Here is a 24655-nt window from a genome sequence, read left to right on the forward strand (position 1 = left end):
CCACAAACCAGTCTGGGTGTCATCCCTCCAGAATGAACACATATACATGACCTCCCAATCACCACACCTACCGCTAAGAAGCAGCTATCATGCAACTGCCACACCGGCTACACACATATCCGGTGCACCCACGCACCTTATGACTCTATGGGCCTCATTACGAGAATGGAGGTAGCCATGCCGTACTTACCGGCATGGCTACCTCTATTCTGGGTACCGGGTCCGGGTTCCCTGAATGGGGAAATACCGGGCCATTCGGACCGAGAAGGGCCCAGTATTTCCCCATTTAAGGAACTCGGACCCAGTACATCCCCATTACCATTTGAACCCCCACAGGGCTCAATGGGAATGGGGAGCATGCCAACAATGGGCCAGTTAATGACAGGCCCATTGTTAGCATGCTGGGCCGCTTGCGGGACCCACTAAGGACATCTGGTAAAACCAGGCGTCCTGAGCGGGTCCCGCGAGCGGACCTCGTAATGAGGCGGTAGGGGGTTAATGGTGCCGGCAGCTCTACCAGCACCATTAACCCCCTACCGCCAGGGTCCTAATGAGGCCCTATCTCTCTCTACTGACTAGAACTACGGTTCCCGAGGGTGTTCAACCTACCAGCGCTTTGAGATCATACCAATGATACATAAGGCACAATATAAATGGCAAGTAAAATAACATAAAATATTTGATTTAATGTGAGCACTATTAGATGGAGAGTAAGCATGAATTAATGGAAGAATCTCAAAGTTATCAAGATTAAGTTTACAACCAGAAAAACAAGAAATAGCTAATTATCTCTATTAGAATAAAGTTAGAAATTAAAGGATCAGAAAGATATACTAATACATCATCAGCATAAGATGACAACTTAATTGAGAATTCCCAACCATAATACCAGAGATCTTTTCATTCATTCTGATAGCTTGAAGAAGGGGTCCACAAGTTAAATAAAAAAGCAAAGATGAGAATGGACATGTTTATTTTTTTATTGTTAATTTTTAATTGTGCCTATACACAAGAGTTTCGAGGCGCAGCAAGGAGGTGGGGAGTGGGAACTAGCAATCATAATAGGCCTCGCGACTTTCAGATTGTGTAAGTAACAAGAGTGCAAGGGGGTGGGGCGGTGGAGAAGTGCAGAAAATGGGTGGATGGCACATGTAAAGGAAGTGCCAGGGAGGCCAGGTGGGCAGGGCGAGGGAGAGGGTAAGGGGAGTCCACAATTAAGTGCAATAGAGTCGGCTGCGGGCTACAAGGGTGAATGCTCCCAGCTATGTGTAGGTGGGGGAGCCAGTGAAGGTAAGTGCAGGAAGGGGGGTGTGGATGGGAAGAATAAGTGCGGAAGGGTATAGCCTGGCTCCCTGTAAGAATCTGAAGGACGCAGGCTACCAGTCACAGGCCGATGTAACATTAGCAGGGGTGGGGTAGGTGGAAGGGAGAAGAGAAAAAGAAGGTCTTGAGGAGTTTCTGAGGAGTTTCTGAAGCTTAAGGAGGCCCAGTCTGAGAGGGGCATTCCAGTGAGAGGCAACTGCAGAGGAGAGAAATCTACCGTCCACTCTCTGTTTAAGAGTACCTCCCATGACAGGGAAGGAAGGAGATGAATAACTGTTAATTAAACTATGAGTAGCATGGGATCAGCAAAGAATACTAATCAGAGCATTAAAGTTGAGACTAAAGTCATTTCACTTAAAGGCTTTAAGCAGGAAAGGCCAAGTCATTTGATCAAAATCTTTCTCAGCATCAAGGTTAAGAAAAAGAAGGTGTTCCGGTGTGTTTTTGACGGATTTAAGCCATTTAAAAAAATGTTTTCTTAGAGGAGGCATAGCAACTTTTAGGTTAATCCAGTTTGATCTCCATGCAGGGTATAACGCCATCAAGATGAAGAGAATTATTTGTAGCACAGATTTTGGAATCCAAATTAAATAAATAAGTTGGTCATTCTTAACAAAAAAGGGATCTTTGTTTGTTTTGGGAAAAAAAGAGATAGAAGGCTTCAGAAAAAAAATAGTGATGAATCTGATGATGTCATCACTCTTTTCTCAGTGATAGCCTCTCCCCCTTGTGGCCAGGGGACAGCAGCCACTACCTGATCCTGACCTTGGGAACAGCTGTATCAGGGAGGATCACATGGGGGAAGGCAACCCTCAAGGGAGTGATACAACATCATCACATGAGATATGGTACCCTCTTTTCCTTTTAGGATTACCCTCCCATTCCCTAAGCCTTAATGACAAATTGGCAGAACTCTTTTCAAGCACCCATGGAAGCTACTGAGAATACCTTCCAATTTTCTATACATAAATTACCAAGAACTGACTACCATTTCCGTGTGTTTGAAAGTACTGTAACGAGAAAAGCTAAGTGGAGTAAAGAGGATTAGTACAGGCGAGAAGCACAAGATGTGCTTTAGTGGTTGCAAGCACATAATAGGTGCCAGGATGTTTAAAAACCCTAACCAGCTGACAGGAGAGAGACTCAGTCTGGGGAATCCTTGTCCTCTCAATACTCACAGCGGGACTACAGTGCTGCAAGGAAGGCCGAAAAGGTTACATTAAAGTGGATAAAAATCTGGCAGGGGAGTACACCAGGTATTCTATGAAATTGCACCTTACAGCCACATTGCTTTATATACAAGTTGTTTTTGTTGATCAGAGAATTCTAAGGAAGACTCCTTCCCTTAGGAGTTTAAAACACTGTGAAGAGAAAAACCTTGGCAAGGGAGCAATCCCCTGGAGCCATGAAATGAATTATTTGGGAACTTTTGTGTTGGAGCTTCGCCTTTCCTTCTGAACTTGAACATTTGTGCACTTTCAATGCCAAAGACGTTACCCCTTTCACCTTAGAGTTACTTTTAGAATGTGAGGTCCAGAATAGCATTTCAGACACATGACATTTCTGCTTTGGACATCTTGACATCTGACAGACCCTTGGTTTTGGTTAAGGTAGAGAAATACCGCTTGGAATAGGGATAGCAAGGAATGTTTAAACCCCTTTATTTTGGAAAAAAATCCATAGCCACAAACATAAACTCTCTGTGTCCGTGTCTCATTCCTGGCTCCTCACACAACCAATACTTTTTCCTAGATTTGTAAAATAAGAAAAAGATTAAGTAAATGTTGAAACAGTGTCTCATGGAAAGCATTACACCAATGACTTGAGAGTCTTTCCGTGTAATTTAAAAGCATTAAAAAATGTTTTCATTTCACCAACAGTTATATGCTTTTGTAGAGGAGCTGTCTATTAACTGAAAAGTATGATTATAAACTTTTAAAAAATATATTGTCAATTGATATAGGAGCATCTGGACAGTATAATCTACTACAAAAATTAAAAAAAAAAATTCAATCAAGAAATGTCAGATTTCTGATGTAAACGCTTACCTTCCAAATGCATTATAGAATTAACCATGGTTTCTTCTTTCTTGAGTTTTAAAAATGAGCCTTTTTAGCAGCACCAAAATATCTCGATTTACTTCATAGAAGAGACCAAAAATCTTTTTCAGTGAAAGTGTCTCTGCAGGGGAGTTGCTAGGTCTGGAAAAAATCTGGGGCTATACTAATTTTGGGACTGTCTGGACTGGGGGCTAGCTAGCCTTTTTGGTTTCAACCCCTGAGCTTCTATACGGGGCTACAACCAAAAGACCTGGGGCTATAGCCCCCTGAGCCCCCCCCCCTAGAAATGGGGTCTGTGGAGGTTGGGCCATAAATATTAACAATAATTATTATTATTAATCAAACAACTATCAAAATCTTTCTAGTGTGGACTTGGGAGTCAGAACAAAATGGGAAAGTCCATTTGAAGGCCCCATGCAGAGCCACAGTTTTGGGACAGGGATTAACAGACCCAATGAGGAAGCGTTGTGTGGGCAGATGGACAGGGTCCCCCCTCTGGCAATAACAGGCAGACTACACCGAAAAAAGGGTGAACACCGGTGAATGATTTATTACAGGCAGAGAAGAATGCTTATTGCAGACAGATTATGTTAGGCAAACTGAACCCGGATGATTGTCTGCAATGGGCTGCTGGTACAACGCAGAGCATTAATGACCGGCATACAGGCTAGGTACGCCAAGTCTCATTGGATCTGGGGGCCTGGGGACTACCCGTGGATGCAGAGGGGGAGAGGGGACACCAACGGCAAAAGGGAAAAAAAGGCAAAAGTGTGAGTGAGGAAGCTGCTGGGAAGGAGCAGAGAGGGGGAGGGAGACTGGGACAGGGGAGAGAGAAGAAAGAATGGGCAACTGGGGAGCAGCAAGGGAGAGAGTGGTAAACAAGAAGGAAAATAGCCAGTAGGGAGATAGTGGTAGAAGGTAGAGAAGGGGGCTGGTGGAGAGGGTGTGTGACAAATCAACTTCCGGGGCATTAGTGGTCCAGGGATGAATACCCTTGGTCATGCCTTTTACAGTCTCTGTGTCAAGAGCCAAGACTACTACTAATACCTAGCAGTGACGAAAGGTTTCCTGCAAGACTACTTTTATCATTGGGTGACTAAGCTGTGCTCAAGGCTCCAACTGATCTGACCGCTTGCTACCAATGTGACAAATCAACTTCCAGAGCACAAGCGGTCCAAGGATGAATATCAGTTTCTGAACCATCAATCAACCCCACACCTCTAGTACACAAGAAGGGATCCGAACAGATTGGAAACACAAGTAAAGGATAAAACCCCTTGTCCAATTCTGGTAACGTGGACGGAATGGCAGGCTTATCTCCGCAAGGTCATGGATCGTTGGTTAGTTGCAACACAGCAAAAATACAATTATTACCCAATGATAAAATGGTCTGTCCAATCAAGATTGTATACAACTATCTACTTGATTATTTTTTACAACAGACAGTTCTAGTCCACTTCAAAATGCAACCCACCCTGTAAAGGAGCACAGAGGACATACCGTTTCACAAAGGAAAGGGATGCACTCTGGATACTGACAGGAGGGTAGTCGGTAAACCATTCAGTCTAAACTGTTCAAGGTTATTTGGTTTCAGCACCACAGGAGTAATGGGTCATAAATGTCACTAGGAGCCTTTCGAGAAGGACCAGGGAGACAGAACCACAATGTGCCTCATGCTTGAGATGATCTTGATGCTCAACAGTGTTTAGTCGGTTCCAGGACGCTTTGCAGCTACTGTGGCGCAGTTCAAGATGGGACACAGCTGCAGGTATCTGGCGGTAGGCAATTCGGCAAGTGAGACTGGATGGACAGCCGCAGGCTGGCCTATACAGCAGCTCAGGGTCAAAAATCATTGTCTCTGTGCTGGTTGTCAGATCTAGAACGTTGATCGAGGCGCCTCAGATGGCTTTAGTGACTGCAGTGTGACAACAGTCAGAGGCGCAGCCGGTCACAGTTTGAGGGCTCAACTGCCTCGAAAATATCCTTAAAAGATGGATGCTGGTTGATGCTTGTTGTGGCACTCCTCCTAGCTTCTTCGCAGGGCTTGTGTCGTCCTTTTAGGTGGACGGCCCAAAGCTGAGGAGAGTGTTTGCAGGTAACAGCCTTGTCCTTTGTTCAGAGACTCTCTGGCACTTCCCACTTAGGAAGCTTGCTGGCAGCATCTAGCAGGGCACGCTGTCTGCTGGATGGATACGGTTCCGGAGCTGCTGGATGGGTCCTCTGAGTTTGGTATCTCCTTCTGTTCCCAGTAAGATGTTTACGGGAGGGATCTTGCTTCCCTTGAGGAAATCCTGTCCTTCCTTCACAGGCAGAAGTTGTAAGGCACTCTGTACCTTCAGCCAGGGTCCAAATGAGTCCTTCATCTCTCTCCTTTCAAAGTCGCCAGATGATCTGCCAAAAGAGGGGCTCAATCCTCTTTTAAAGCCAAATGGGCCCCAGTGAATGGTGCAGGCTGAGCTTACCTTAATTAACCCATCCTGTGTCCCCACCAACATTCTTCTGTTATGTGTGAGGTCATAACCAGAGGGCTTTGCAACAGGAAATATAGGGGGTGACAACATGTACTACTAAATCCCACCAATCTTCCTGTCTGTTGTGGATGAAAGTGTTTAATTGAGGTCTCTGTGAATCTTGATCAAAGAAGAGGTCTCCCTTGAAGTTTGTGGCGAGAAACAGACTTTTGGTGTCCATCAAATCACATACTTCTTCCCTCTGAAAGGGGGTCCCTTGCAGGGGTTGCCTACAGTAAACAGTAGTCCCAGACATGACATTCCCTGCCCTTCATACAAAGGGGTGGGAGTTAGTTTCAAGCTGAGATATTGCATATCAAAGAGGTGTTGGGGTTTCCTTCCCTTTGTTAGTTCTGTGACCAGGCCTCTTCGCCATGCCTGCTTCAATTAACTCTCATCAGCATGCACTGCCACCACACAGAACTACAATGGGCAGGACAGATACATGGAGCCATTGATATTTAGTTAGGCTGGCCATGGCAGGAGGAAGGTGCTGCCTTCTTCCCTTCCTGAGATTCTTTCATGTACTCCTGGCTGTCACATTCCAGTTAAATGTGACAGGGAGGACTGCGCCTTTAGGCTGTGTGCCCCAGAGTACACAAATATATGTTTTTGTTGTGCAGTGAGCCTAGACAAATGTGTGCGGCTTAGCCCCACACATTTTCCAAGGTTGATCTCCCATCATTCAATTTCATAAAAAAATATCAAAAAGCCAGGGGAGTGCACACCTGCTATGCAGATGGTCCAATTCCTCACAGGGTGACAGCCAAGACAAGGGGAAGAGACTCAAAGAGAGAAAGAGAAAGAAAGAGAGAGACAGAGACAGAGAGAGAGAGAGACAAAAAGAAAATGAGAGAGAGAAAGGGAGAGACAAAGAGAGAGAGAGAGACAGCAAAAGACGGAGAATGAGAAAGAGAGAAGGTGCAAGAAAGAGAAAGGGAGGAAGAAAGAAAGGGGGAAAGAAAGAGAGGGGACTAGAGAAATACAGGAAGAGGGAAAGGGAGAGAAGGAGAGAGGAAGAGGGAAAGGTAGAGAGGAAGAATGAGGACCGGAAATATAAGAGAAAGAGACAGAGAGAGAGAGAAAGAGAGAAATCAGGGAGAAGCAGGGGCAGAGAGACCGGGAGGCCTACTAGTGGATAAGTAAAGCATGTTGGGGAGAAGGAAAAAAAGCGAGAGAATAGAGACGGGCAGACAGGAAAAAGGGGTACCTGCTTAAAAGTGCCTCCTCAGCTTCTCTGCCCCCAACCCACATGGTCTGCACCCCACCACCAGAAACGAAAAGGAGAGCCTGTTCCTCTCTCCACACGCTTATAAGGCTGTCGTTCTGCTCAACCCCATGCCCATGATGTACACAACAGGTGGGCTGGGTTTCTAGCTGTTTCCCAGGACTCGAGAAAGCTTGCTAAAGGAAGGGGGAAGGAGATCACAAGTGGGCAAACATAGGCAGTGACAGGTCCATCTCCACAGCGGTCACTTCCCCTCTCCAAAGTTACCCCCATGATGAACACAGCTGTTCTCAGGGTCCAAGGAGACTTGCCCACACCCATCCCCAAGATGAACACAACAGGTGGACTAAGTTCCTGGCTGTTCGCAGGACTCAAGGAAGCTCGGTACAGGAAAGGGAGTGTGGACATCATAGGGTGTAGGGCAAGTAGGCAAACACAGGAGGGGGGGAGTTTCTCACAAAGAGATGAAAAGGCCATCCCCCACGTTGCAGATCTTACGCTGGCTAAAAAGTGGGCAGCTGTTGCCTGTGAACAGGTGGCCGGGCTTGGCAGGGGCATGGGTGGAGTTCCACAACCCCCACAATATACAGTCACATACAGTGCAGTTACATACAGTACAAGATGAAAAATACATTAGGGAAAATTATACTTCACACAATACATTGAAAATGAAAAATACAGAAACCCCACAGTAAAAACACAAGTGAAGGCTGTCAGGGGTCCACATCTGGAGACTGACATTTCCAAACAGGCAATAGTCATATTTTATCTTGACTAATGTGATAACATATTTTGGTGCGTAACCGGAAAAACATTCCATGTAACAAACTTAAAACTTAGAAAACAGTGAAAAGTGAAGGCAATACATTTGTAAGCAGTTAGGAACACAGGCAAAAGAAAAATGCACCTGAACAGAATAGTCAATTCAAGTTATGTGGAGATAATATATAAAGTCACATGCAGAAGCAGAAGCTGGTAATGGATTGAAACTGACACATAATTGGAAAGGGTAAAGTACAAGAATACTAAAACGTAAAGAAGAACAGAAAAGCAATACATACTTTGTTAGAACCAGAGAGAACATACAGAAGATCCATCTACATGCCACACTTGGTCGGTCTGATAGTAACACAAATGGATTAGAAATAGAAAACGAAAAATAGGCTCAATAATATTGGGTCTGAAGCAAAGAAAAGTAGTACAATGAGAGATATAAACAAAAATGTAACGAAACAACATAAGTCATAAAAGGTAATTTCTTTAAAAAAGGAACATTAAACTAAAAAAAGGGATAGCTAACTCAGCAATCATAAAATGACTATGAACCAGAGAAAGATTATAACACAGGCAATATGATTCACATTTGCTCTACAAGATTAGCTAAAGCCAAATCAAATATTTAATTGAAGAAACAGATTTAGCTCTGGATTGATCTTGAGAATCATTGATAAATGATGGGGTAGCCAAATCAGACCTATTTTTAAAGTAGTTAAATATCCTAAACTTTACTTTTGTTATGCTTGGTAATTCCTTGAAAAGGTTTGCTATTAGAAGAGGAAAATATATTCAAGGTAGAAGCTGAATCTGATTAAACTGTTTCTATAGATTTGGGATCCCTAGATTGAATGAAGGTATTCAGGTTCCAGTACAACTTTAGTAGGGACTACAAATTCGAAATGTTTGAGGGAAAGTCTGAGATCTAGAAATATTGTCCTCTGTGACAAAGTATATTTAGAGAAGTCAGGACCAGCGAAAATTCTATGTCCAGCAAACATAATTGGAGATTGTTGCTTTACAACCATCACAATCAGGCAAGCTGGTTGGTGACAACGCAAATAAGCTATTAGGGTTATGGGTGAAAGATTATTAGAAGTAAAGTGCAGCCTTATCTTTGAGCTTCTTGATTTCTAGTGGAAGGGAAAAAGAAGGACCAAGAAATATTGGGGTCAATTCTTCAAGGAATTCAATGGGGTTATCCCCATGAGACTTTTCAGAAATCCAACAAAAATGAACATTGTATCTCTAAATTCTGTTCTCTGATTCATTGTTTGCCCCTTCTAATTTTAGAAGACTTTGCTGCATGTTTTTAAGTCATTCCATGGGGTTTCAGTAAACAAGATTCAATCTTCATCTTCATCTAATCTGATGAAAAATGCATTGATTTCTTTAAAAGTACAAACATTCTTCTGCATGGTGATCAAGTGTGTTAATAGACAAGCAAATATTAGTCAACGCGAAGAGCATCTTTTCTAAGCTCAGTTGAAGAGGTGATAGTTCAGAAGCTGGATTAGATGTACATTTAGGGAGATCACCTGAAGGAGTGGCCATTTTAGGGAGTGATAACATTACATTAGTATTAAAGCAGTGTAAGAGGTAGGCGTGATACACTGACAATCAATGGTCTCACAAAAGGCGTACACCTAAATGAATTTAAATATAATATTGAGCTAGAAAGAATTCTGAAATTAAATTGCTGGTAAAAATGCATGGGAAATATTGGAACATGATGATGTAAGTTTTGAAGTATTAATATTAAATGGAGGAGGCAGAAATGACATTAAAACATGTGCAATGCATTTGTTTCAAAAGTACTCTTTGAAAAAAATAATTGTGGTCCACAGAGGAAATATTATGAGCTGCTGTTAATCAAGATGAGAAGGTTGGAGATTTCAGACACTTAACACCACGGAAGTGAGTTATGTCAAAGTGCTGACATCTACACCAGGTTCCGCAGCAGCAACACACAATATCTAGCATTGGTTGAATGATGCAGGTGGAGAACTCTTGATTTCTTGTATTATTTTAAATTTTGTAAAGAAGAAAGTGTCAAATGCTACACATCAGGACAGCATGTTCAAGATGTTCCAGCCATGTTCACGAATTTAAAATGGTTTTGTCTTTGCAATAGCAAACAATTTCCAGTAAAGTCTTTTAAGTGTTCTTAGCAGTCCTAGTGGCTGGAGCAGTGGTTAGTATCAGTCAATTACTGAGCATGAAAACATTTTGAAGACCAAAATGTATATAGTTGCAATGAAATATTCAAAAGCTTTTATTTTCTCGAAGTGATCACGTAGATCCCAGTGGTCTACCGAGCCTGTGATTACATGATGGCAATGATGCAGTCCACAGGGATGTGGCTGTAGCTAGTTGATGCATCCTACCAGTTGTTCATCATGCAGACACCTTTTAAAATAATTCTTGGGTCAGCCAAATGTTGCAGATGCTACTGGTTGTTGTTGCTGTTGGTCATCCTGTGTCCTCACCTTATTGGTCAGAGAGGGCCAGTCCATGGTTGCTAAACAAGGATGATGTTCACAAGCAGCTGAGTTGCAGCTCAGTTCCCAACCCTTTCTGGTGACCATACAATCTCTCCGGGCCACTGCATTCAATTTTTCCTGGACATCTTCCTGGGCTTTCACTCTAGATTTCAGTATTAAAAGTTGATGCCAGACATTATTCCGTTCCGTTACACAAATTCTGGTATTCAATTACAAAGAAGACTGCTGGCTCTTCCTTGCTTTCTCCGACAAACCCTTAAAGGAAAAAGGTATTCGGAAATATTTTGAATGCATTAAAATAAACACTATTTATTTACTTAATTATGTCTTTTCATCCTACTGCATTGAATTATGTTAACAACAAAATTCACCTTTCACATATTCTACTCTGGGGTTCGTCCACCTCTGGAGTTGGCATAAAAGCCCCAGAAATCTTAATCATAAATGTACCTGCTTCACCAAAAACAACCATGTCAGGTATTGTAAGCCTATATATCTACCAGGAATGCCTGATAACACTCCTGAGACCAGCACAAATCCAACAATACTCCATATCTATATCTTATAATACAAAGGTACTCCACCTCTATTTTATAATACTCCAACATTGCCTTGAAATCTCAATGTTTATATTAGCTCAACATATACTGTTCAATGTCACCTCTCCCGAGAAAATAGTCCATATATAATGGGTTAGTACATATGCACATAAATACAGGTATTTATCCATGCCCAACACCATCCCTGCTTCTGCCAGCTCCTCTCCTGCTTTCCATTCCTTTTACTTGGCCTATGCTCATGCTATTCTTCCCAGTAGACTAAGCCCCTTCCGTTGAAGGAACTTGCATGAGAAACAGTTACCTTTGAAGGACCCTAACCTGAAAGTGGCACCTTCATTTTCAGTTCTTCATAATGCAGCCTTTTTATGACCTGGGAATTAGCAACATGAGACTAGGTAGGTCAGGGGAGCAGTTTTTAAACCTTTCCTGCAAAGTCTGCTGTCCCATGATTTACAATACATTGTTGAACTGACCCTGGATCCCTCACTCCCAAATGACAGAACCGCTAATATTTTCTCATAAAGTAAATGTCTTTCCTCTGAGTTAAGAGACAGTAAGCCCTCGTGGAAATCCAGCCAAGTCCTCCAGGTAGTTAGCCCTACAATTTGAAGCAACTTCCCTTGAAACATAGCTCTTTTTTAACCAAAACAATCTTGGCACACATCAAATCTACTGTTTGTTGCTGTGCTAGTTTCATATTTTCTCTTTCATTCTTGGTTTTCCCTTCCCGAATTGATTGTATGTGGACTGTAACAAACCAGTGACTTTTCTGACAGGTTCTGTCACTGTCATGGTAGAACATCTTTGATATAAACTAATGCCAAATTCAAGAATGCATTTCAGCTTGAGAACTCTTTAAATGTTACTTTCCATTATTTCAGACAAACCCACAATTCTCACACATTGCCAAAATTGCAATTTGTTTTCCCTTCAATGGACTTGAATTTACAACTAAGAAACAATACGCCCGAGTTTTGCTTGTCTGTACCCACTGATGGAGAAATACACTCAGTAGAAAACAGCTATATTTTGCATACTTATGAAGTGAACACCGTGCTGCTAAAGTGTTGTCACAAAAAAGTATTCTGCATTCACGCATTGCATATAACATTAAACTTTTCAACAAAGCCCAATGACTTGAATAATGTGCCGTAGCTTAATCCGACAAGCAGCCAAATGAATTACTCAGTTTCAATAAATCTTCAGCTGTACTTGAATTTTAAATCTCCGAACAACCAGTTACAGTATTCATTGAACAGATAAAATCATCATTATTTGCAGCAAAACAACATGTCAGTGAGATGTAGACAGAATATGTCTTTTACTTATACAGGTATCAAAATAGAACATTTAGATCGATGTTCATTCCCTGGTTCATGCTCCAGAGGAACAACAGGAGGGAAAGAGGAGGCTTAGCAAGCACGAGGAGATAAAGCAGCATAGAATGTTGTCGACAATTGCAGCTGTTAGAGCTGACATATCACAACATCCTAAGCATGTATCGTCTTGACATGTATTTATTTATTTATTTATTAGCATTTATAAAGCACGCATCAGCCCTTAGGCATCGTGGCGCTGTTACAGAGATACTTGCTGCTTACATTGGAAAAAATATAGCATAATGTTAACAGAGTATGCATAAATTAGTTGCACGGCCATCAGCATTGCACATTTTAAATCATATACAACCAATGGCATATCAGTCTGGAAATTGGTGAACTTTATGTTGCTGTTTCACAGAGGCGTAGCCAGGATTGTCGAACATGTGGGGTCTGAAGCCAATGTAATTGGGCCCACCGCAGTGAAATTAACATCTATAAATGCCTGCACTGCACGGCAGAGTTGGCATTTATAGATTTTGGGTGGGCCTGGCCCGCTCAGGCCCTACTCTGTCTATGCCTCTGCTGTTCCATCACTGTGGTACATAATCATTCTCGCCAAAAGTGGCTATGACACATGCAATTTTACAGTCCGGGATATAGGTGCAAGTGCAATTCTGCAGTGTATTAGCCCCAAAGGTATATGCTTCCTAAGCTTCCTTTTGACTATAGCAACGATCAACCAATAGGGAAGGGTACTAGCCCTTTGGCAAACATTGCCCTTGTACAAACATGCATTGAAAGTATCTGGAGCTCATTATGCTCCAGTTCATAATTTGAAGGTGGGACCTGGTACGTTTGCATGCAGTAGAGTAATTTTTGCTATTTGCATAACAGAGTGCAAATGTGCAGGGCAAAAGGCAGCGTTTGAAATGGATTTGTATGGAGACCACCTGTTTTTTCGGGTGTATAAAGCCCATCGGACTCAATAGGTATCTCTGGCATTTGCACCAGCATGAAAATGCATGCCGGTGCAAATGTAGGATGGAAGACGGCAAACACGCAAGTTTCATTCCTCCCCTCCTCTCCACCATACACATGACCGAAAATGGGGTATGGAGTGAATGAACGGCATACAATCCTTGCTCAAGGCTTTTATGCCTTTTATTCACGGACCCTGACTTTTCACACACCGTCAAGTTTTCCACTGACATATCTTGCAGATTCCTCAGACCTGAAGCCACTGTGAATGGTATGATGCAAATGGTGGGGTGAAATATAGCCCCTGAGTGCCAGAAATAAAGAGGTCAGAATGATTTGTGAAATCCCATTGAAGTATAAGGCCAGCACAGAAATGGTGATGTCAGACATGAGGCCTATTGAAGCAAAAACAGCCGTAAATCTTTAAGGAAAGAAAGGGGGCTTAAACCCCAAAAGTGTGAAGATATGCGCAATGAATTTCAGCAAGGTAAAAAAAGACATGTGGTTGACAATGCTGTTTTAGTAAGTCCATGGAGAGCTGCACTTTTACTTAAAGGGACAGATAGCAGTATGTACAATATCTTTATGCAACATGGGGCTGTGATCCTGAAATATAAATTGAAACCAAGCTTCTTGCAAATATAAGAAATAAAATAACTTCCATTTTCCCTCATCCAAATGACAGTATGCTAAGAGAATTGCTCACTAGACTTTCAGAGTTTGAACATGGTGTTCTCATATAACTGCCATATGCATATGGAAAATCATGAAGATATACTCATGTATTTTGTAACTGTGAGATTAAAGAAGTACATTACACATGGATATAAGGCCCAGGTGCCTTATAAAATGTCATGTAAAATGCATTGTGTGTGAATTTAAAAGCCATTGCTTGCAGAATTTTACATGCAGCTGGTCATTCCTACTAAAGATGAAACTTAACCTCCAAAACCTTTCCTCTGCTGATCTTGGGGTGGGAGGTCTGATTGTAACCATCAATCAAGGACATTGTGTACAACTATAGAAAGAAACACACTGCTTAGATTTAAACCACAGTGGAAACAGATAGGCCATGCCTGTTGTTTCAACAGAAGTGACCTTGAGGTCACAATTCCCCCCAAAATGTCCATTAGTGTTGCAGCCAGGGCCATTACAAGGCCAAGAAGGGAGGAGCAAACATAAACATGAGCCAGCCTCTGTTTGACCAGATGCAAGTTAAGAGAACAAAAGAAAAGGTTGGAGTTTAGTTAATAGAACAACACCAGACTTTCATTAAAGGTGACAGTAACCCCCTTTGAACAATGGCAACACGATTTTGGTGTGACAAACATAACTAAGGTTATTATTGAAAATTTGATTTGGGCCTTCCCTTGATTCTGGGAGATTTAAAAGTTGTTGTGAGGGTGAAGGACAAAATTATCATGGGAACTATGAAGTGGCATATTTTTCACTGATACGGCTCCTAAGTAAATGAAGAAAACCAATATCTCTGCATTGTAAGGGTGTGCCGACTTCAGACTAGCATCATCTGATTTGCCTTAAAATGTAGTTCTTAAAAATATATCCATGCACATAAAGATTTGAAAAATTAGGGTACTTGCCATGTTGATAGATTTTTAGAGTTTGGAAAATGCAGAGCTCACGTGTCAGGTTGGGATGACAAAGCTTTATCCTACCACAGCTTTCCTAACTCACAACCCTCATCTCCTTGTCCTATTAGCACACAGGTGGGAAGTGGGTAGAGAAGACCAACCAATCCCTTTCGGTTTGAATCATTACAAGTTTTTTGATATCATTTGCCCTATAAGTAAACCAGTTTGCATCAGAACTGGGCTTTTTGCATTTATTCCGGGAGGTAATCTGCTGCTGAACTTTTGCGAAAAAACATCCAAGCAGAGAGGCCCCAAATCTTGCATTGGAGTCAGGGACCAGGAGACATAGAAGCTGACTGGGACCCCTTGGAGGATTCAGAGGAGGCTATCCTTGACTGACATCCTTGCTGTCCCAGAGGTGCCTTGCTGTTCCCTGATGCCCAGTACAAGTCCTCTCCTGTAAGTAAAATGCATCCAAAGCCATAGATTGTGTAGGGATGTGTTTTGTTGGCATTCAAAACTAACACGATCTTCCCAGTGTGTTTTGAGCCGGTATAGACATAACGATTTGTCAAAAGAATTAATCCTAAACCCCTGTTTCCACATGAGTGTGCAGGGTGCAAAACACTATTAACCCTTTGTTCCCATTGTGCTCTGACCAAAACCACAAAGACCTGCCTCTTCTTTTTAGGTTTGGCAAAACGAATTTTCCCATTGCTTCTCTTTCCCTCATATTGAGACCTTGGTAATAAGTAAAAAAAAACGATTTTGCCCCTTCAAAACTTTTTACAAAGAGTGCATTTTATCAGTATGCCAACACGATTTTCCCAATTGTGTTCCCACTCTCTGCCACTGGCTTTCAATTCAGAGGGGTCAAGTCTAATTGATGTTTGGAAGGTGGGGGATGCTGGGAGAAAAGTATTATAACCAAATCAGCAATCACTATGTGTTTTGAAGTGTTCTTTTTCTGTATTGGTGGGTGTTTTGAAAAGAAAGCTATGGGAAATTGTGATTGCATATCTCAGTATTATCTCTGTGTTGGTGCCATTACGGAAGTCATTTTTGCTCTTGTGTTGCCACAGCACTTGTAGCTGATGTTAGTCTGTTTGTCAAATTTGCTTTAAATAAATTAATAAATCTATATTCTTATTACACGCCACCTGGTTCCTAGTCCATTTTGGCACCGGGCATTTGTTGGGTTTGGGTGCAAAACAAGTTGGAGGCCTTACCAAAGGGAACCTTAACAAACTAATAGTGCTTTATTGTGCGCCACATTCATTGGGGTTAAAGGAACTCCCTGAGATGAGTTTGACGGTGTAATAAACTGCGACAAAACTGTTATAAAATGAAAGGCTTCCCCAAAACAATGCAACACATAAAGCCTCAGTAGGGGTTTGGCAATGTAACGGATTTACTGTCACTTTCACTTCACTGCCAAATTCAGAGTTTATAGCTGATAGTACCGGATCTTCTTTACCTTGAAAAATATATTATTTACAGTGGCAGAATTACTACTTGTAGTAAATCCTACAAAATCTCTGTGGAATTCTATGGACTCCAAAGATGGGGATTAACTCTGCTGTTACCCAACTCACAATCGTGCTGTAATTACGCCTGATGGAGTGGTGGTGACAGTAAAGACGCATGCCTGTAAGTCCTCAAGAATTATTTTCAAGCTTATAATGAGGCCCATTGATTGCGCGCTCGTACAACTGATTCCACCAAAGGCTGTTGATTTCACTATTACACATGTTGATGTCCACTTCACAGGAGGTAGGCTCAGCACACTGATACTAAGGACACAGCAACCTTTCATCCTTAAAATACATTGATTGAAAACATAACTCACATATTTGCCAAATGTGCATAGACATAAGATCCTAGCCATATCAAGATGACAATAATAATTGCAATCACAGCATTGCATTTGTACTCCCAACTACCAGTTCCAAATATTGGTACCTGCCCACATACATGTTATGTTAACTGAACTTGTAAAGCGCACGGTCGCCCAGGTGCATCATGGCGCTGGAGAGGAAACTCCTTGCTTAAGGAAAAACCAGTGAAAAGAGCCGAGGACTAGAATAGAATGGTTTTCAGAGCTCTTCTGAAACCCAGATGGTTGGGAGTGGTTTTGAGTGACAGTGGAAGGTTGTTCCAAAGTTTGGCGGCAGCAATGGAGAAAGCTCTGCCGCCAAGCCTTTCCCGGGTAAACCTTGGAACAATAAGTAGGTTGGTTGCGGAGGAGCGCAGGTCCCGTTCTGGGATGTATCGAGAGTACTTGGACTGCAGAAACTTGGCTCCTTGGCCATGGATTGCCCAGTGGACAATGCACAGTAACTTAAAATGGACTCGCTGGGCCACCAGGAGCCAATGAAGTCGGCGGAGCACTGGCGAGATGTGGGCGCCATAGGGAGTACCGGTGGCTAACCTGGCTGCCAGGTTCTGCATACGCTGAAGCCGTTGTATGAGGCCAATCGGTTGCAACAGATACAAAGAGTTGCAGTAGTCTCACCGCGAAAGGACTAGCGCGGTCACTACGGGAGGGGGGATGGCTTCCGGGATCATGGGCAGGACCACCTTAAGGACCCTGATCTGATGGTGGGCGGACTGGCAGACAGCTGTAACCTGGTTGGACATAGACAGGGAGGCAGAGAGAATGACCCCCAGGTTCTTCACTATGCTAACTGGACTAGGCAGAGGACCTAGAGAGGTGGGCCAAAAAGCGGAGGTCCACAGCGAGGGATTGGGGGGGCAGCCCACCAACATTACCTCCGTCTTATCACCTTTAAACTTAAGCCAGTTCTGGTCCATCCAAACACCGACTGCCTTTAGGCCGTCATGAAGGCATGCTGAGACCTCAGTTTGGTCCTGATCCAGACAGATCAGGATTTGAGTGTTATCAGCATACATACATGAGTAGCATACATGGCATGTACACAACCATAATTGCCAGGCACCTCACAGCTCAGACAACAGATATAGGTTGAGGCACAACACCTGCATGGGTTGGAGGAATGAGGAAGTTGCAATGGGACCCAGATTGTTATTGTTATCCCAACCATGCCAAGATCCCCTGGAGGGACACGAGAGAGGGACATCAGGGCGTGACAAATGTCTAAGTATGTCAGTGCACATTCTGATAACGTACCTGTCAACTGACCCACAACTCGAGGGTTTGGCCTGCATTGAAACCCCAAACCCACGAGGCCGCAAAGGCATCTGTCGGGAAGCCCGAGAGCAGGTCAGGCTGAGTAACAAGGCCATCACTTTACACTAAGTGATATAACTTTTAGATGGAAAGTGAGCTTGGTATCGCTGAACAATGTTGTTGCTGAGTTCTGCTTCTGCCAAACAGTCACAGTGATGTGGCCCCTTGTAATTCTTACGCAATTGCCCACAATGCACTGAGTTCACAGTGCATTTTGTCCTTTTATTGAGCTATGCAAAGTATGTGCATTTTTGGAATGGGTGCCATGGGAACATAGACAACTCAGAAGTGACACTTGATCCCACTGTGAAAGGTTGGCATCTATGCGATGACTGTCAGCACAGAAGCCCCTTGGCAAAATTGGCAAAAGGCAAAGCTGCACTTTCAGGACACCAGCTCCATGTGTCCAATTTAGACACAGGTAGAAGCCAGAAAAAACAATGTACATTGAGGGGCCGATTCATGGAATAATTGTTTGTGGAAATCGAGGGCGCATGCGAGAAAAATCCAGCGCACGCATGCGATTCATGGAAGTCTGTGCGCGTGTTTTTCTAGGGAGCTGCGCCAAAACCGAACGTGGTGCACAAGGGCGCACACATCACTGCGTCCCGAACACGGTTCACGACGCGCACAGCAAAAGTGCACAATGTGTAGCGCACACACCAAAAAGGGGAACAACGTGTGAAAATGAGGGCGTAACTGGGGAAGTATTGCTGGCAAATACATGGAACGCCCACACGTGCACGAACAACACGTATTCATGGAATCCAATAGGGGAAACCCACGCACACCAAAAGACACGCACATGCATAAACATGTCTGCCACATGAAGGCAGGCGGAAGCATCCCCGCGCAGTACAAATGTGCGCGCAAACAACAAACACGTATGTACAGCTACAATGAATGTGCCATTTCTCACTGCAGTGATCATGGGACACCGCAGGAGGAGCAGAATAGCCAGGCCCCGCATATTTTTGCTCAGGACCAGCCTTTTTGGGATGCCTGATAATGAGGTCTATGGCAGGTAGAGGTTTCCACCTCCTATCATCCTAGACCTGGTCACTGAGTGGGTGGATGAGCTCACATCACCCACCTTGTGCTCCCAAGCACTGAGCCCCTTGGAAAAGGGGCTCAATGTCCTGCATTTTTTGGCCACTGGGTCATTTCAGCGGACAACTGCCATAGTTGGGGGTGTCTCACAGCCCATGCAGTCACGCTGCCTACACCAGGTGTTGGCAATCATGACTGCGCATCCCTCAGTCCGCAGGCACATATACATGCCCAGAACACCCGCAGAAAGGCAGGCCGTGGTCCAGGACTTTTACAGCGTGGCACACTTCCCCAGAGTGCTTGGTGCCATTGATTGCACCCATGTGGCCCTACGTCCACCTAGGGCCACTGAGAACATCTACCACAACCGCAAGCACTTGGCATTCCATCAAAGTACAGGTTGTATGCAATGCCCATGGAATCATACCTCTGTCTATGCAAACTATCCTGGGTCTATCCATGACAGTTTCATATACAGAATGTCTGCCCTGAGCCGGGACATGGAAGCTGGGAAGCATGGTGACCCATGGCTCATTGGTGAGTACAAATGTCTGTGCACATGCATGCATGTCACACACAGACAAATACACAAATACACAAACTCCACCACACCTCCCCAGGTAAGATACAACGCAACCCATATTGCAACGAGGGGTATAGTGGAGGGAACATTCGGAGTGCTCAAATCACGCTTCCACTCCCTTGACTGCTCTGGCGGCCAGCTACTATATGCACCCCCAGTAGTGTGCAGGATCATTGTGGAAGCATGTGTTGTGCACAATGTTGCAACACGGCTGTGCATACCGGTGGACATGGTGGTTCCCCAACATCCCCAACCACAGGCAAAGGCGCTGCTCATGGGAGAGGAAAGGGCATGTGGCGAGGCAGCCCGGACCCCGCTTGTGGCCACATTTGTCATCTAAACTCCCACCCCTGCGGAGTGCACACAGGCCTGGCACATACCAGGTGACAATCGATGATGACAAAGAGACAGTCAACTGTCACAACATTACCAGCCTGAGAATGTTTCCACGGAAGTGCTACATTGTGTGCATCCCTAGCTACTTAAACATGTCCAATCCGGTGTGACCAAAAGGAACACATGCAAGTTGCATATCACACCACCCCTCTGCAAAACAGGCCATGGAAATCACTGGTATGTCACCCAAACCCTCCCAACCCCCATTTCCCTTGTCGGCCACACCATAACATGGCATGCAACAGCAAAAGAGCAAAACAAAAGCACAACACATGACAAATTAGAAACAAAGTGCCACGTGATAAATGGAAAGAGGCCTGAGACAATCACACCTGGCATGGAATCAGATTAAATGACTGACCAACAACCTCCCACACATACAAAGTCATACACACATGCAAGTCACCAGCGGTACCACCAACAAATGACAGAATGCCTGTTGGAATGCACATTGGCCAATCCAAATCCGCAAATCCCAAAACCATGTGCTGTGTGTGCCCCCTGCAACACACCGCTTAGCACACAGCACAGTGAGCGTCCATTGTGTTGGGGATACACCTTGAGCATCATATAAAAAAGGACAAGCAACAGAAATTACCCAGTGACGCATGTACATGATCCCAAAATGGTAAGTGATCATGCGCTGCAGGGACACAGCATGGCAGAGAAGGCAATCTGTGTGCACGTGTGGGCATGGATGGATGGGTGGTTGTATGTGTGGTGGTGCATTGTGTAAGTGTGTGTGTCAGTAGGGACATGCACTCAATACATGCATGTGAAATGAAGAGACCCTCAGTGTCCTGTACACATCACATGTGAACATTGCCCATGTGGACTCCCCATTGTGTCAAACCACACCAATCCCCTGACACCTGAAAAGTAAACCCAATAGAGGAACAGCATTGACCAGCATAACACATCATGTACGTAGTACCCCACATTGACAATGTCAGAGAGTGCCCACTCACTGTAGCCCAAGCGTACTGTCCAACACCTAAATCCCCTCCCTCATTTCCTCATCACCTTGACCTTCAGAAGAACTGTCTCTGGGGTCCATTGGCTTCTTCCTTCCAATCTACCTGACTTCAGGATCCCCCTTCCCCTTGGTTTCCTTGTTCTTCCTTTTGTGTAAATAGGGTCTAGCTCCCTCAGAGGCCACCTTGACCAGTAAAAATACCAAATCTCAGAGAACGCCAAGGAGCCAAACCCCCAAACCAGGGAAAAAGCCACTAGGCACAAAAAAACCATGGAAGAGCCTCCAGTAGATGACTTGAAGTCGTAGAACATGGCCAAGTACATGTCCAAGCTGAATGATAGAATAACCTCTAAGGTTGCACAGTTGTACAATGGTTCAACAGAATGGGTAGGAATTTCAGTACACAATAATCAATGAGGATGCCACAACTAAGGGGTAGAACTGAAACTTGAGCAGAAAATAGCCAAGGAGGCTGGCACAAATGGATGGTTGAGCTGAAACCCAATCAATCCTTGATAGCATGAACGAAGAAAGGCAGATAGGCACAAGTCTGGAAAGGCACAATGAATGCGAGATAGCTGGAAACAGCTGACAGCAGGTTAAGAGCCAGAACAGTTGAACAGCATTGTTAAAAGGCCAAAGTCAACATAAAGGTATGGATGTAATAGATGAAAGACAGGAGATGGGAGAGAGAGAGAGATGCTATGGAACAGAAGTGTACCGAGGCAAACCGAGGCAGTGTAAGAGTACATTGAAATAACTGCCCGAGAGACGGGCGGACCGATCTGCAACAAGGAGAGTAGCAGGAAGAAAAGCAGATACTAAAGGCACCAGAGTGTGAAAAATGAGTAAAAGAGCTGTAGTCCAGTAGGAAAACTGTGCCGTCATGCAGGAACGAAGTCCAAGAGGGAAGACAGATACAACGTGCTGTCAAAACGGAACGGAGCGGAGAAGTATTCTATGTGGACAACTCAGGTGAGGACTGGACCGTGAGTTGTAGTTCTTTGGTCACATTCCTAAAGCTTCATCCTTTGCCACAATTTGCAGGGGCTGAACCTAACACATATCAACTTGACATCGTCACCACCCGGCCCCCTCCCACCATCAGTGTGAATTTCACAGCTAAAGGGTGCAGGCTACCGTCTACAGCATGAAGAGCATCAAGCACGTATACAAACAAGAAATGAAAAAACATCACAATCAACTTCAATAAATGCACAGTTCAAAAATGTACTCACCAAAATTGATTGCAGACATGCCATGGAGAAAACATCCATAATCCCTACTAGGGTTGTAAACACAAGTAATACAGCAGCAGACTGGCCACAGATATGATGAAAGTCCAATGTCCTTGTGTAAATTGCTGTCACACCGAACCATCCTTGCAAGCCCATGGAAAGGGGAATCAGGAGTGGCATATGTGTCTGGACCCCAAGCCACAAACATATACACGAGACACGCTTCAATGAGCCCAGCTTGAACAGACAGTGGATGCTTTCAAAAGCCACAAAGCACCACACTGTCACATGAATGCACAATAGACAAACAATATTATTTTAAAAAAATAAGAAATGGCCACATACGACCCGGGGGTGGCACCCAGGAGGGGGGAGGTACAGGGTGCACCTCAACACCCACATGCGATGATGTTGAGATAAAAAAACGCCATGGGCTCAACTTCTGCACGGCCTGATCTGTGTGGGAGATAAGTCGTCGTCCTGCTCACCCTCTGGATGGAAATCAGAAGGTGGACGTGGCACAGTTCCCTGACCATGCCTATGCGCAGCTTGCCCCTCGATGACAGCAAGCCTGCGGGTCTGGTAAACTCGGTCATGTGTGGCGATGACACGTAGGTCAGCATGCAGCACCTCACGTGATACGCGTGCTTCCTCTTGCAAGGTAGCATGTGTAACACAGAGTTGTGCCTGCATGGCCTCACATGACATCTGGAGCACCTCCCAGCATGCACGTAGCTCAGCTGAGATGGTATTCCCAAGGTGCTCCAACCTCTCTTCTGTACGCTGCCTCTGGGACATGATGAGTACACCCAGAGTAGATCTGAGGGATTGATGGTCATCCCTCAGGGCCTCCATGTGTGCCTCTGAATGAGCAGCAAGTGCTTGACGCAGAGACGCCATTTCAGCCCGGCGTGCCCTGTCTGAGGCCGCCATGCCCAGCCTGGTTGAGCGGCCCGTGGACTGCGCTGCCTGCTGCTGGAGCTCCACCTGCCTAGCAGGGGGAGCATGGATTGGGCCACATGTTCCATGCACTGAGCGATCTTATCAATTGCTGCCTCCATTGCTCTGAACATACATGGATTGCTCCTACTCAGTATACCCCGGTGGCGCACTGCCACCGCATTGCCGGACATGACAACCACAGGGCCCAAAGAGCCGTGGCCCTCGCTGGATTTGCACCACCCACGGCTGCAGGACTACATCCCTTTGTTGACATGATGCCCCAGGCACATCAGCAACTGGTGTGGAGTGTGACCGTGCGTCCCAATCCACCACAGGCGGAGGTTCCAACACTTTCTGGCCCCTCAGTGCAGGTGTCGCGGACAGAAGATCATCCACATCAGGATCACTCACCGGCGACGAATGGACATGACGCGCATCCAACTCAACATTGTGCTCAGAGTGATCATCAGAGCTTGACTGATTGCCAGCCCTGGACACGATGCTCTGGAGCACAAGTGGGTTCTCGTGGTCTACCACCCCATGACCCCCACTTGTGATGGGTTGATGATGTAATATCAAACCCTTGTCTGGAATGACATCACCATCCTCTGGTCATCACCTATAACATGAAAAAACAAACATGAGTACACATATCAGAAGCACATAACCCACACACACATAAACATCACATCGACAGCCAACACATGAAGCAGACATGTCACACACAACTGAAATTCCGGCATGCATCCGTGGCATTGATATACAATGGCACCCTGAAAGCAGAAATGGATGTGCGTAACTTGCAAAGCCTACACATGTACTGAATGTAGTATATCACCTCCATCACACCCCACCTCTTTCAGGCACATATCACATGCAGAAATGACAGATGGCAACAAAGAGATGGCACGTACAATAAGCATGTCTGAACAGCCAAATGGCCACAGCTGTAAGTGAATCAAAACACACCATGACACACGTAATATGCATTTACAAGTGCATCACTGAATCATCATCACCAATATAGCTTCATCCATCTGCAGCTCGGCCCGTACGGGGAGTCATGGGCCATGTAGACATAGTGAATGTCCCGAGCAAAGCGAGGGCCTGCAACGAGGCAACAGGGACCATAACGCCCAGTACGGTCTGAGCTGCCGATCTATGAAGCCTCCAGAACACCCCTCTGGGTCTGATTCAGCACATTGTGCATTGAATGTGCCAAAAACCATTATTCAGTGTGTTAAATCATCACACCTAGGCTCCACCAGATTTGCTAAGTGGGCCTGGGCGTACACGTACTGCATGACAGTGCACCTTCAGGATTGTGCCAGTTGAACATAACGGGCGCAATGCTGAAATCTTAGCAGCATTTACGTTGAATAAAAACATATTAGTCATTCATCAAAAA

The sequence above is a fragment of the Ambystoma mexicanum genome, chromosome 10, assembly GCF_040938575.1.
Source record: "Ambystoma mexicanum isolate Mex_15411 chromosome 10, UKY_AmexF1_1, whole genome shotgun sequence".
In the NCBI taxonomy this organism is placed as follows: domain Eukaryota; kingdom Metazoa; phylum Chordata; class Amphibia; order Caudata; family Ambystomatidae; genus Ambystoma; species Ambystoma mexicanum.